This window comes from Pagrus pagrus (assembly GCF_965226575.1).
Source record: "Pagrus pagrus genome assembly, chromosome: 6".
In the NCBI taxonomy this organism is placed as follows: Eukaryota; Metazoa; Chordata; class Actinopteri; order Spariformes; family Sparidae; genus Pagrus; species Pagrus pagrus.
In genome coordinates this window covers 20,985,833-21,000,620 of record NC_140190.1, presented here as the reverse complement: position 1 = coordinate 21,000,620, position 14,788 = coordinate 20,985,833, and the positions used below count along the sequence as shown (strand labels likewise).

The 14,788-nt window shown below is 39.0% G+C and overlaps 1 long non-coding RNA gene across 1 annotated transcript; it reads left to right on the top strand.

Moving 5' to 3' along the window:
• Positions 1-7,086: 7,086 nt before the first annotated feature.
• LOC311258412 lies at positions 7,087-8,818 on the top strand. The gene is made up of 3 exons (XR_014622733.1): positions 7,087-7,150; positions 8,358-8,607; positions 8,736-8,818. It is a non-coding gene; the product is annotated as an uncharacterized lncRNA (long non-coding RNA).
• Positions 8,819-14,788: the final 5,970 nt, after the last annotated feature.

Genomic DNA, 14,788 nt, shown 5'->3' with positions numbered 1-14,788 from the left:
TCCCATCATCATCGCTGAAGTTTGGCTTGAAAATGTCAAGAGTGGCCTTGTCCAATTAAAGAGCAGTCTTTTACGTTCTCTGTTAATTCTCATTTCAGGCATTGGCTGTCTGAATAGGCTGACAAATTACATTTTGTCCTCTCTGATTCATTCTCTTACTCTTTTCTTCAGCTGCTCTCTCTCACTCGCACACCGCCTCCCTCTATGTCTCCGTCCCTCTACCCTTGTCTCTCATTATTTCAAATGAAACGAGGCATGTGCATTGAATATTTGAATAAATTAAAGGGCTTATTAAAAAAGAAAAAAAAGCATTTCTTAACCTGATTAGGTAGATCATTAGAGGATCCAGAGGGGTTTTGCGCTGCATGGCCTGATCCGAGCAAGTCTGCGACCACCCTCTGAACGTCAGTATGCAGAAAAGAAAGTACTGTGTCATCAGCTCATGCGTACATTAATTCATTCTTTTTAATGTCCATTTCCTATCTTTCTATCCATCTATCCATCTATCTATCTATCTTGTATCCAGCTGGTATGCGTTTGTGGATGTTTTACCCACAATCCCTCAATGATTGTTTCCAAGTCTCTCTTTAGTTGGCTGTTTTTATATAATTACTATGCAACAAGTAAATTTAGATGTCTGTTTGACTAAAGGTAAGCTTTAACACCTTGTAGACACTTCCCCATGAATATTTATGCCTCGTAGCTTGCCTGTGCATGTACTGCGCAACACAGAAGGTTGTTTTGCATCGGAGAATATGAATAATGCCAGAAGTGAAAGCTGACCTCTTGTACAAAGATCATATATCAAGTTCACCTGCTACCAGTCAAGGTGACATAACATATGCTTTGTTCTGAATGTTTGGTCTTTTTTTTCATACGGGGCTGCACAGCGCAGCAGGGAGCAGACATTTTTATCTAACTTGGTTATTATAAAAGGTAGGTTTTGGTTCAATGTGACTCTCACACTCACATTCAGCTTGGTACCAGGTGTTCATATCACTCATAAGAACATGACAAAAAAGGTTGCACCTGTATGTGTGAGGTTCTTATATAGATTTGCTATAGATTCCTAAATGTGTGTCTTATACAGTATATAGCCTAAAAAACAGCCATTTTGGCAGCTAACCACAAGCTGTTGTGCTTAATATGTATTATGCGTTTGAGGTCGAGAACTATTCTACAAACCTGTGAAATAAATCTCTTTAGTCTGTGAGATCAGAGAGCAAAATACATGTCCTCCATGTTTAGTTTATCAAAAATGTATGTTTGTAGAATCAAAGGCTCACCCCCTGCAGGCTTGAAAAGTGACTGGTAACAAACACTTGGTAGTTTCATCCTCAAAAGCAGCTTCAGGTAGTTCAGATTCACAATCTCCTTTAAATGTTGGAAGAGCGTAATACAATTACCACAGAAATATCTCAAATAGCGCCTGCAGCATAGTCCACGTCTCCACTGTCCGAACCCCTATGTTTGGTATTCCGAACACTCATCTAGTAGTTTCTAGCCCTTCCATACATGAATTATTAAATCACAAATAAATATTTTGTTTTTACTTTAAAAAAAGTGAAATATCATGCCAAAAACTTCAGCATTGTGATTTGTTACATAAAATGTGCAATTCATTGGAGGATTCAGGAATAACCTGGGAAACCAGACATGAGACGATATATTGAAAAACTAAATAAGATGTTAAACTTTTTTTCCCAGATTTTATAATTTTGCTTGTGCATTTTGTTTTTCTGTGACAGAAACTGCACCAAACAGTATATCTGCTATCTTTAGATAAAATATGACGACTATTTAGTATTGCTGTAAGTATATTCAAGTGTAAACTATATCATAATTTGAATTAAAACATACAGAATAGGGCAGAATCTAAATACAGGTCCAATAGGCAGAACATTTTTTTTTTTAAATTTATTTATCTATTTATTTATTTATTTATTTATTTACCTGTCTGCTTTTCTAGGAATAAGGGGATTGGTGCATATTTTCCTTCCCCTAGCCACTTTGAATTTATCATAACTCTGTGACTACATCCAAATGTCCGGACTTGAAAGCACTTGCAGACTTGTGTAATTTGCAGGTGCATTTGTGGGAAGTCTGCGAGTAGTGAGGGCTTTCCAGGCAGACTGTCTGCAGACTTCCAGAGATTCGCTTTGGTTGCAGACTTCATTGGACTTCAATGATTGTATTACACATGCGGCGACTTAGTTTTTTCAATCGCAGACATTACTTGAATCGTGTTGGCCAGAAATCATATTTACCACATATGATACATGAATATGCAGAAGAATAGACTATAGAAGTAAGCTAAATTAATTTTATTATAGTAGTTTTTAGGCCTATCAGAGGCTTATATCACCTTGCAGTCTCATGCCCTCACAAGTGATCAGAGAGGGGTCAGAGGGTGGACATTTGGGGTTTGTTGACAAGGCTTTGGGGTCTGCCACCTGGTGTTTGCGACATGGTACATCAACTTAAAGGGTTCAAAATGGCTTCCAAATATCTGTGTGCTGTTGTGGACACCATACATGAAAGGGCTAGCTGATTACATGATTCCTTATCCACTGGCTCATGTCATGCTATCTTGCCTCTGACAAAATGAATAACTGCATTGGCTTTAGCCCCCAAAGAGTGAACAAGCTTGCCAGCTCATCTGGAATTCCTCACAGAGCAGCCACCAGTGTGTCATCTCCCACGGTTGTTCAAAAATAACACATAATTGGTCGCATTGTCTTGCGGGAGAGTGTATCCATTTCCTTTTCCGGTTGATTGCTTCCAGTTACATCTCTGAAGCTGCAACGAGTATAGCTCATTTTTATGCGGTGATGAGTTCAACTGTTGCTGCCAATTTTATTCATTCACTCAGCACCGCAGTGATCTTCAAACAGATGACCTTCCAGTCTTCTAGTCTGAGGAAAATTCCATTAGATTGGAGAATGCTCATAGTGTAAAAAATAATCAGTTGCTGCAACAATAAAAGTAGTAGATAAGAAAAAAAAGTAATATAACACAAAAACAGCAAATTATAACTTCATTCACTTTAAAACTTCTATATCTGCATACATTATTAACAGTTTGAAGATCAAACAATTTCCACGAGCTGTCACTCACCATATTGCACATAGTACAAGTGGAAAATGTCTTCTTTGCATATCACACGGACGCTATGTACATGCATGAGTGGATTTCGCTAGAGGGGTCAGAGTTCAGTAGAATAAAATCATACAGCACTCTCACTCTCTAATTCTCTCTCTGCTTGTTTTTTCAAAAAATTGATAATTAGAAACGCCTCACTGTTTGTAGATTGGGTAAGTCAACTGAACCTGCAGTTTTCTGCAAATTAGAAATATTACACCACCAATTACAGCACAGTTGGAGTAACGCACATACTACAGTGTCTTCCCACAGACCACCTGTCAATCAAACGATAATCTGCCATAGTGGCAGTCAGCGCTTCTTCTATTATCTGTTAAAAAAAAGTGTAGTGTTAATTGTCAAAAGTGTAAACAGCATCGTGTCTGCAAAAAGACAGATTTGCAAACTTAACTAATGTTGTAAAGCCTGTAATCCGTTTCATCATGTTTTTATGACCACTAAAAAGACGGATTAAAGTATAAACTACAGCGACTTTTTTATTCCAAACTTAGGAAACCAAACTTGAGGCTGTGAGGACAAACTGAAGAAAGAAAAAGGGAAAAGAAATGAGGAATGAATCAGAAATGTGTGAAAATAGCTATTGTGACATTTTATTCAAATTAGTGACAAATCCATCTACTTTGAGTTGACAGGGCACCAGATGACTCATATTTTAAGTTAGCATAGAAAAAAAAATATGTAAATGCAGGTGTAAATTATGCAGTGGGGATGTGGAGGCAGTTGACTGTTATCACATTGCCCTGTTGGATTCCCTTCCTGGAGAGATGCTAATGTGTGCAATGGCTCAGGTAAACAAAATAAACACAATCTACATCCTACAAACTGACATGCATACTTTACAGTTTTGGTGACATAATTATTGAAAAAAACTGTCTTTTAATCAACGTCCACATCCCAATAACGAATTTGTTATTTTGATAGTGCATTTTGCTTAGGCGTTACAATAATGGGGAAACCAGAAATGAGTGTTATTCCGGAGAGCACTTACAGATTTGGTCCTTAAATTATCACTTCTTATGAATATAAAGAATGAGCAATAAGATTCAGAGGGGAAATAGATGGTAAATGTCAATTCAAATTAAAATATTCTGGTATGCAGGTACCATTACGCAAACTCACACCAAGAGGGAACAGGTAGGTCTAACAATGTAGGTGCCCTGATTTCCTTCCTTCTTTTAAAGCTATAACATGTAAGAATTATGCATTAAAATGTCAAAAACAACAAAAACCTTTGTTATATATTCTTTTTTGAGTTGCATACTCCTAAAAGTTTCAAACAATGTTCAAACTGAGAAATTCACAAGTTTACTCTAGGTAATGCATTTGGTTACCAGTCGCTATACCTCCGGGAGAGAGTTCCAGGAAGAGAGAAGAGTGCGAAGAAGGGAGTCAGATAATGAGACTAATGCAACCTGAATAAAACTAAAACATTACCTCGGCTGTGAACATTTGTGCCTGAGTCACGTCAGATAGATTTTCATCAGCATTGGTGTGGTCACCACCAGCTATGCGAGTTTACCGGAGAATCATTTGTGTTTATTCACAAATTTATACTCGCACAAATAATGCATCGGCATGTACCGAGGGTGTGTGTGTCTGTGTGTGTAAATTCTGGTCAATCATTAAACGCTGTAATGTTACATTCATGCAGTAATATACATTTCCCCTCCAGCTCCAGTCAGCATTACAGCACATTAACACCCGGCAATGGAGGTCGCCTCTGGCAATCAGTGCTGCATCAGTTTGATAATCAGGAGTGAAGATCTACTTTTCAATCCCAAAAAAATTTAAGTAACCTCTGAGCTCTCCTCCCGTCGGTAAAGGGCTCCAGAATAGAGCAGAATCACTGTCACTTGGGGAGTTTATTCTTCCAGAAGGTCTGGCTCTGCACACCACTCGCTACACAAGAACTGGCCAGCTCTGATCAGTTGAGCAGTGGCTATATCCGCTCACTCCTCCCCACAAAACATTCACCAAACACCTTTTGTTTTTTGCATTTCTAAACAGTGAAATGTAGTCAATTATATTTAAAGATTGGAAGTGTTACCGTCTAACCAAATATCCAGTACAGTATAGATTATCAAGGGTTATGCTCAAACAATTGTGTGGGTAGCATGGGATGAGGTATGGATATTATTACTGCATGTGTCTGTTTTGTTTAATAAATTGAAAGTAACATTTATTTTCACAACACAAGCACATTATTTAACACATCTGGCAACTGGTGTGAAAGTAATTGGAGGGTGTGAAACCAAAGGATCCAAACAAACTTTACATTGGCTCTACATCGGCTCAGACAAAAGAAAACAAAATGATAGTGTGAATGCAATGAATGGTAAATAATAGTGTAATGTATGGAATATTAGAAATTATTATTAAGTCAAGCAAGTATCGCACTTGGAGCTATGATTTAGTTGAATGTCAGAAATAGGTATTCAATTGTACACGTAACACTGCAGAGTGACAGTGATTAACACATGCTTTTCTCACAGGCCAGAGCAAGGCAGTAGTTTCAAGCATCTATATAGAGTATGGCTCAAATACCTAACCAACAGTATAATCACATTTATTTGTTCGATTTGAAAAAGACTTCATGCACTGTGAATTTCAAGGTTTCTCCAACATTTCCAATGCTCTGAAATTTGCACCTTGTGAATCATCAACACATTTTTCTTTGCTAAATCCCAAACACACTGCAAACAAAACCTTTGCCACAAAAATCTTTTTCAAAAGATTCATTTTCATAGATATGATTAGGAACACCATCATATTGCACGTAAGGTATGTGGACAAAGTGGTCACTACTGTACAAATGCTAATACTATTTAAATGAGGCACTTTATTCCTGTTCCTTGTTGCCTGGTCAGTTGACCTAGATGCATTTCAATAGAATATGTCCATAATTATTACTTCTGTCGAGTTGTTATGATTTTAATGGGCCAGGTACGTGTGGAATATACAGACCATCCTGCATCAGAATAATTAAGCAGGATAATTAATTAGCTGCTTTACATACCGTACTGTAGGTTTACCAGGTACTGTGCACTGTTGAAGAAGATGTTACAGACTTGGAGTGCATTCAGATGTTTCTTATTCATTAGAAGTCTTTTCTAAAAAGTTCTGTAAAGGGCACACAGGGAGTCAAAGGTGGTTATAGTGATCTGCCCTGTTTTAGCACTAACGGCTCTAAAAATCGATTCCTCCCATACAGTAGATTGATTGACAGGAGCAAGTGTTGTGAAGCTCTAATGGAGAAAAATACCGTCCTGTTTAAAAGTCAGTCTGCAGTATTTTGCTCACACTGCAGATAGCTGAAGTTAGAGTGGTGAAGGTGCTCTGATGTAAAGTTATAGATTACTTTTTCCAGATCGGCTTTAAAAGAGGAAAGGTCTAATTTTGGCAGTGCTTCAAGCAGCAGGAAATAACTGAACCTGGAAGTCTAAACTAGAATCTGAGTCATATACTTCTGCCAGGTTTCTAGCTGTGTGGCTGTGTGCCTCACAAAGGCAAGGTTAAAAAGTCTACCTTCCCTGTGTTTCTCAGTCAAATAAAGGGGTGCAAACTGGGACGTCATGGAACTGCAGCTTCCCTTCAGTTGTTTTCTGAACAGTTTTGACTGTTGAATGGTCGGACTCTGGATTCTCACTGTGAGACAAAAAAAACCCACATAACTTCCAAATAGACCCACAGACTTGTACAAGATTTTGTGGAAAGGTTGGCAAAGGTATCACAAATACCACGTGTGAACACGCAACACACAGTTGTTCCTTTTCACATTAACCTTTAATAGGTTCATACACCCTCCTGCGGTGTTTTTCAATCCTGGTCCTGGAGGCCCACTTCCCTGCAAGTTCCCCTGCCCCAACACACCTGATTCAAATTAATAGGTCATTATCAGGCTTCAGCAGAGCGCGATAACAAGCTCTTCATTTGAGTCAGATGTGTTGGGGCAGGGGAAACATCTCAGGCCCTGTCCACATGAACATGGGTATGTCTTAAAAAAAACAAAACTGTCCTTCCGTTCACATGTAAACAGCATTTCAGCTCACTAAAAACAGAGCTTTTGGAAAACTCCTGCTAGGGTAAGATATTAAAAAACGTTGTTTTCAGGGGTTACACCTGGATGGGCAGAAACTGAGATTTATGGAAACAATGATGCAGACACCCACGTTTATCAGTGTTTGTAGCATCATTAGCAAATGTGAACTTGGAGTGCATGTTATGATATTGGAGTATTTGAGTTGAGGAATGGATTTATATTTATCTTTTCCAAAACCTTTTTTTTTTACAAAAATACCTGTATACGTGTGGACTAGGCCTAAAACAGGCAGGACATAGGGCCCCAGGAAGAGTAAAGGAGTAAAACACCCTGTTTGAGTCTCTAAAAGTGCTGAACATGGGGTATTCTTTTTCAGCTTATGTAAATAGTGTTTATAATGCTTTTGACTGAAGTATCCCATCAAGGGCACCCAGATATATTCTGTGTGGCTAAGTCACCCACTTAATAATGTATGGTACACAAGTTTATGTCCCATTGCATTCAGCCTTTTGACAGGGACAGAGACTCTTCCACGCTGACGTCTTCATTTTTAAATCAAAAAGTCTAAATTCCTCAAGAGTCATACATGAGTCAGGAGCCGTCTGCTGCATATTAAACTAATTAAACAATAAACTACCTCAAATCCCAAACTTAACTGGGGTTTAAGGTAGAAAACTGAGAGTAAATGAGCATCTTATTTTTTTCTGGAGGATAGGGAGAGTAGAGCAATGGGAACACAAACCAGTTGTCTAGACTTTGAAGGGGAGATCAGCACTGAGGTTTGCCCTCGCTGGCGCACCCTCTCTAGCTGAAGTGTTGGGCTTTGCAAGGCTCTAATTACCTAAGCTGCCAACACCAGGTGAAGTATATTTCAGCTAATGAGGCCTTCAGCAAAAGAGCTCGAGAGTTTTCTCAATGTGAAGAAAAAAACGTATTAGTCATCACAAAACAGGCGTCAGGGATTTTACAATATGAATGGGAACATTTTTCTCCTTGTTGTTTTCCCTATTAATGCTTTTGCCCAATTTGCCTTAGATAGTTCAACTGAAGGGAATTATAGAGAATCCATAACATCAAATTTGTTCATCCATTATTTATTAATTTATTATTTATTCCTGAACTTTTTGCTGAATCTTTTTTTTTTTTCATAAAACAGGTCATAGTGTTTACTGGCGACTTATCCAGGGTGTACCCCGCCGTCACCCGATGTCAGCTGGGATTGGCTCCAGCCCCCCGTGACCCTGAAAAGGATAAGCGGTTTCAGATGATGGATGGATGGATGGCTGGATGGAAGGCCAGAGTGTAAAGAGAATTTAATTGGTTCAGGAATAAGTAAATAAAGATTCCTAAAAACAATGGTGTTGTGGTGACAGCCAAGAAAAGTTTCTTCATGCAAACTTCCAGAGGTAACGTCAGTGTTGATACATCATCAGTTGCTGATAAATGAAAAGACTGCGTACATACTCAAAACTGTTGTATATTTCTTTGCTCAAGGATATTTCACAAGGCCGCTGTTGACGTCTCTTTTCCTCAGGTGTCCTTGAAGAAAACAAACACTGAACTGTTGCCTAAAAAGGGACATCTGGCCATCGCAGTGCCGGCATCTTAGTATGAGAGACTCCGAGGACTTGTGCATAAAAGAAATAAATAAATTCCCAAAGGCACTTTGTGGAGCACAGTATTGAAATAATCTGCCGCTCGTAATTTTCAGTATTATCATGATTCATTATTTAAAATGTTTGCATGCCACAACATATCTCTGCCCACATGTATGTACTTAAGTCGAAGCCTGTCTGGCCTTTGGCGGCACTCCACCCACTGCTTCCCCATCTGTTTTCTGCCTTACTGATGGAGCGGCGTGCCAGGGGAGGCCTTCTGCAGCACAGACTTGCCCGTCCTGGACCCACGATGCACCAGACAGGCAGCCCCTGTTAGCTGCAGTGACAAAAGACTCTGTTGGGTTTGTGTTTAATGAGGCGCTACTGTGTATTCATTCAATAATAACAGCCATATGGTTGTCATCGCTGAACATGCCTCCCCACTTTGCTAGATAGTTCGGCAGCATCTACAAGGGAAAACAATTAGCATGGTGATGTGCAGTACATTCGGGTGGGTGGGTGGTTGCTTTTTCACATATATATATATATATATATATATATATATACATTTTTAATATGACTGTTTGTTTGAAAATGTACAGTTATTATTGCATAAATTAAGCCAAAATAAACCAACCATTATTTTTGTAATGTTATCACAAAAGTAAAGCACATTGTGGGTTATCATTTCAGCTTCATCTGCTATCAAAATAGATCAATATAAATAGCAATAAGTATATTCAACAGCACGCTTTAGGTATTTTTTTATGTATTCATATTATGCATAGGCATAATAAAAAAATCTAAACCAGGAAAAATATATTCAAATATGAAAAAGGGAGGATTACATGAGTGCAAGTGGGAACAGTTCATTCACATCTAACCTAAAAAAACATTTCAATTTACACTTAAAAAGATAAATGGAGTTATCCGCCTCTGGAACGCAGGAAAAGTTTAACAATCAAGCAAAATGTGCAATGGAATAAGATCCAGTGAACTAATGATGTACATGAAGCATGTGACTTATGCAGATGAAAAACAGCAGACATCCGAGGACCAAACAGACTTCAGTGTTCATTTAAATTATCCTAATATGTCTTTTCGATGGTTTTCCACCATTTGTGGTTTGACTGGTGGTCTTTTAATTGTGTAATCTCGTTGCTCCCACTTCCTCTGCAGTCGTTTCACACCACCTGACTGGAGAATTAGTGCATCCAGCTGCTAATATTTACATAATGATAGAGGATGGGAACCCACATTAACTTGTATTTTCTCTGAAAATTCTGTTTAAATATGCAGCACATTTAGATGGAAACCCGGGTTTTTTTCCTGGAATGTTGGTGTTCAGTTTAACATTTGGTGCAACGTCCCCTAAATACCCATCTCGACGAGGGATGAGTCACAAAACAAGAGGAATAGATGCAGAGAATGAGCCAGGTGTCTGCTCCACCGAGAGGGTGTAGTATATCCTGCCATTACACCTCCCTTGCTTTCCTCTGTGTGTCTCAGGCCATAAAACATCTCCCTATTAGCATCCCAGACACTTAGCTGAGGAGCGGCTTCTCTCTTTATATGCAGGCTCAGGCACATGATCATTTCCATTACAATCATTTGGGTGAAAATATGCAGCAGACACAAACATGACATTAATTTTAATGCGGTGCCACAGCACTGTTCAATTACATTCCATAAAATATTCACAGGGAATCTCGCTCTGATTTAGGTAAAGGGGGTATAGCACAGCTGGAACTTCATGGGTGTGCTAACGCAGAAGATAATATATGAATGTGTGGGTATTTTTCATGGCAGGGACCCTATGAGTTGTACGTAAAGACAGGGCTTCAACATGCTGTTTCAGTTTTGATTTAGGAGCTAATCAAACATACTTTCAGAGGTTCCATACTGTAACATCTGGGACTATAGGTGCGTTGGAAGTCAGCCAGCTGGGTTATGGAGAGACAACATATGCATCATAACTTGCTTCACAATACCTTGAATTTTGCCTTCACTGTTGGTACGGACCAACTCTTATCCTAGCATATTTCTTAGCCTACATTGTCAATATTAAAGGCCACTGCCTTATAGTGATAGGTGCAGGTTTCAATCATAATGTCCAAACAATGTAATTGAGTCGAGACATAGAGAAGAGCTCAGTAAAGAATAAAACAGGAGCTAAGGGTGGAGGTAAAGGGATTTTTCTAAAATGGGGAAGGTGACAAAGGTGGCAGCCCAGTCACCACAATAAAATGTTGACATTGTAAGTTTCTGAAAACTACAGATAAATTAAATGTCTGTGTTTCATATCAACATTTTTTATGTGTATTATAATAGTTTATTTTGAGAAGGGGCGGTGCAAATCAATAAAACACAGGCTCTGTAGTCCCCTGGCCAATGTTTTAAAAAGGCTACCTAAAATACGACAGAGCGATTCATACAATACGGTATCACGGTGAGATTGCATGTATAGGTTACTTGCGTTGCATCAGGAGGACAAGGGGAGGGTGGTACTGTGAAAACAAGGTGAGACAGCTGCCAAGTGAGAGACCAGTGTTGGAGACACTGGTTATTTTTACCAAAACATCGTGACAATTTCCAGCTGTGTTTGTGGCAACATGATCAGGTTAGCTAAAACATGCACTTTTCCTAATCCTAACCAAGTGGTTTTTCTACCTAAACCTAACCAGACTAATAGCATATATTGAAATCTGAATTTAACATAAAGAAATGTACAGTTTAAATATATCCGTTTGAAAAAGCCTACATCTTTTACACATTTTTTATGGCTGGGTTGCTTCTGGCTACATCCTGTCACCATTTGAGCAAAGAGCAGTTGTAGCTATCGTACTCCTGATATAATGCATTTCCACTACACGGTCCAAGCTTTTCAGCCCACCGACACGTGAAATACCTTCATACAGTCAGTTAGCAAGTTTCAACAAGAGCCTGCCACATGTGCTATCACTGCAACGAACAATAAAATTCAATCTATCTAAATCCAAAATTGTCATTCAAAATGGCATACTAATACAGTATCTATTAGTAGCCTGACAGTGAAGAAGAACTCTAGTGGTGGGCAATCCTTCCACTTTGCCATTCACTACAAATGAGAATCTTTGACAGGATAGGTATTTCTCCAAGAAGACTATTGATTAACTTGTTTTGGCAATCTTAAGAGAGTGTTTCATAGGATTCTCAATTTAGCCTGCCAACCTTTAGAACAAAAAAGAAAGCTAAATGTAGGCAAAAAAAAGAGAAGAAGAAAGAGAGTTTTTTTCACTAATGAGAAACACCTCAGAGTCTATTTTCTGAATAGGCTGACTCATATATTGCAATTGTGGGAAGAGTCTCTACAAGTGTAGTCTGTGGTTAAGTGTTCTCAAATAAACTGCCTTGACTTTGTCTTGCCACTGGCATTCCAGCTCAACATCATTACTGCACCGATCATCCATTTGGACACTCAAAGTCAGTGTTTATCTTGCACTTACGCCTGAATAACAATGAATATAATATCAATATAGACAAGTGTCCCACTGTCAACAAAACTGAAGATGATCTTTATCAAAATGAACAAAGGTGGAAAAAGAAAAGAAGCTATATTATATTTAGCAGGAAGCAAAAAAGAAAAATCACAATGTGACATCGCATACACTGGGCTCTATAGGGACCCTTTAATGCTGATGCCGAGGAGCTGAAAATATCATTTCCAGTCTCTCTGACAAACTGTCACCTATTCAGGTTTTAAGCATAAATCATCTCATTCTGTATATAATGCTGTAAGGGTGAATGGCTCTGCATAGCAGATGGACTGTAATGTCAGCTATATCTACCAGCTCACCTGAGACAAACCTTCTCTATCAATATTAGAAAGTGTCAACTTCCTACTAAAAACAGACTTCCTGTTAGTGTTGGCGTCTGTGGGAGTACTTTTGTTAGGTGGATGTGACTCTTTTGGAAAAGGGCGTCAGAGTTAACCTTCTGACGTGATTCAGCATTTGCATTGCAGTTACAGTGAGGTCACAGGGTTGTGGCTGCAGAAACGAAGGGAGAAAAAGATATGGAGATATGTGGTGATGCAGCAGCACAGGGTTTCCTCTGAGTTTTACACAGGGACTCAGTTAAGGTACTCCCAAGTACTATACTGTCAATTATGGCACAGCATTCTTAATATGGGTGCTGTAAAAGCTCTGAAGCCACATCCCTCTGTTTTAAATGATCTGTATTTTGTGAATCTCGCAGTAACTGAGTAACATGTAACATGCCGTAAAAGAAAGTCCAGTTAACAAACAAACAGCCCCTGTCTCACGGTGAGACATGTACAAACATAAGGAATCAGACATAATATCTTTGTTTATGTCATCGTGTAGTCGTTGTGCCAAGTTTTGAAGAATTAACACGTTGCAAAATCCTCAATAATGACTGAACTAAAACATCTTTTGACACCAAATGGTATCCAACATGCGTTGAATACAGAACTTTAATAACTGTTCTCAAATCAGGTCATTTTAAAGCAGACTGTTGCAGTTGAATCTTGATAGTTTGGGGTTTGACTAGCCTGCATTGAAAAAATAAATAAATAAAACCATCTAAATATAGCTCGCTGCAGCTTAATAAACTGTAAAAAATGTGGGTAAATGCTAAAGTGTTGTACTCCTACTTCTTCAAAGATAAAATATACAGTAAAATATGTTAATAAGCTGTATACAGTATTAACAGTGATGACAAATCTGAGAACATTCAGACTCAGAAAAAAAAATCCAATCACATCAACTTTTTGGAGTTCTCTTTAAGCACTGCCATGAGCTGATTCGAAATGCAGATTTACATACAGTGTAAATGGGAACACTGCAATAATGCTTTCTTAAATAACATATTATTTGGCTATAGCAAAATAAGTTAGTCTGAGAAGGTGTATCTTCTTCATCCATCCGAAAAATGTCAAGGCTCAAATTTAAGGAGCTGGGCAGTTTTGTTTTGTATCACTGATCTAATTTGGGCTCACAATCTATCACATGATTTACCGATCGTGCATTTAACTTCCTTATAGTTGCCCTCTTTTTCTTTCTTAAAATGAGTGCTTAGTCGCCTCATTTATGTTACTAAGTCAGTGCGGCTCCCTGGACATCCTCGCTGCATGCTCCCTCTGTGTCTGCTGTCCTTGGGAGTTTCTGCTCTTCAAAATGCTGAATTTTTCATAATTACCACGTCCTGGCAAATTCATGGAATTTGAATCAGTGGGACTACATACCTCCTTAATCTTGGTTGTGCATTTCCCACGTACATACTTGCATACTGGAGAAATACTACTTTAATGCTGACATGACCATGACTCTGTGCGTGTGACTCGGCTAAAAAAAAAATTGACAGCCAGTCACAGTATTTTACATGGCCTGTGCATTGTAACACACAATATAACATCATATTTTCCTCTGTGGTAGTAAACATCTGCATCCTTGAAGTAAACTCACTAACTGATCAGTCAACAAATGACGTGTCCTCATGTGTGCTTCTCCTTTCAGCTCCATCTGCAGGTGCTGTTACAGGATGAGGTAATGCCCCGATGCACGACACATCCTGACGTCAAGTCTGTGGGCCCAACTGACGGCCTGTCTTTCAATTTGGCTGACAGCCAAATGATGCCACTATGGTGATTGCCTCTGCCTCCATCCCAATCCATCTTGGTCCCAGCATGAGGTGGCTTAGAGGGCACAGCAGGTAGCCAGGCCAAGGGGCACTGGCAAGGTCTAAATGCCAGGTCATATCATGTGTACTCAGACCCTGAGACAGGCATCCCAACTCTCTGTGCAGCCAAGCATGTTTGTTTACTCGCGCAGGTCATCATATCAGTGCCTGGCCTGCGTGGTGCATAGTCGGAACAAATCATGACACATTATCAGGCATGAATATCCCAAACAAAAGCATGACTAACTAATGTAGTCTGAACCGCAGATGACCAATCATTTTTTGCAGTGACAAACTGCAGAAAAAAGAA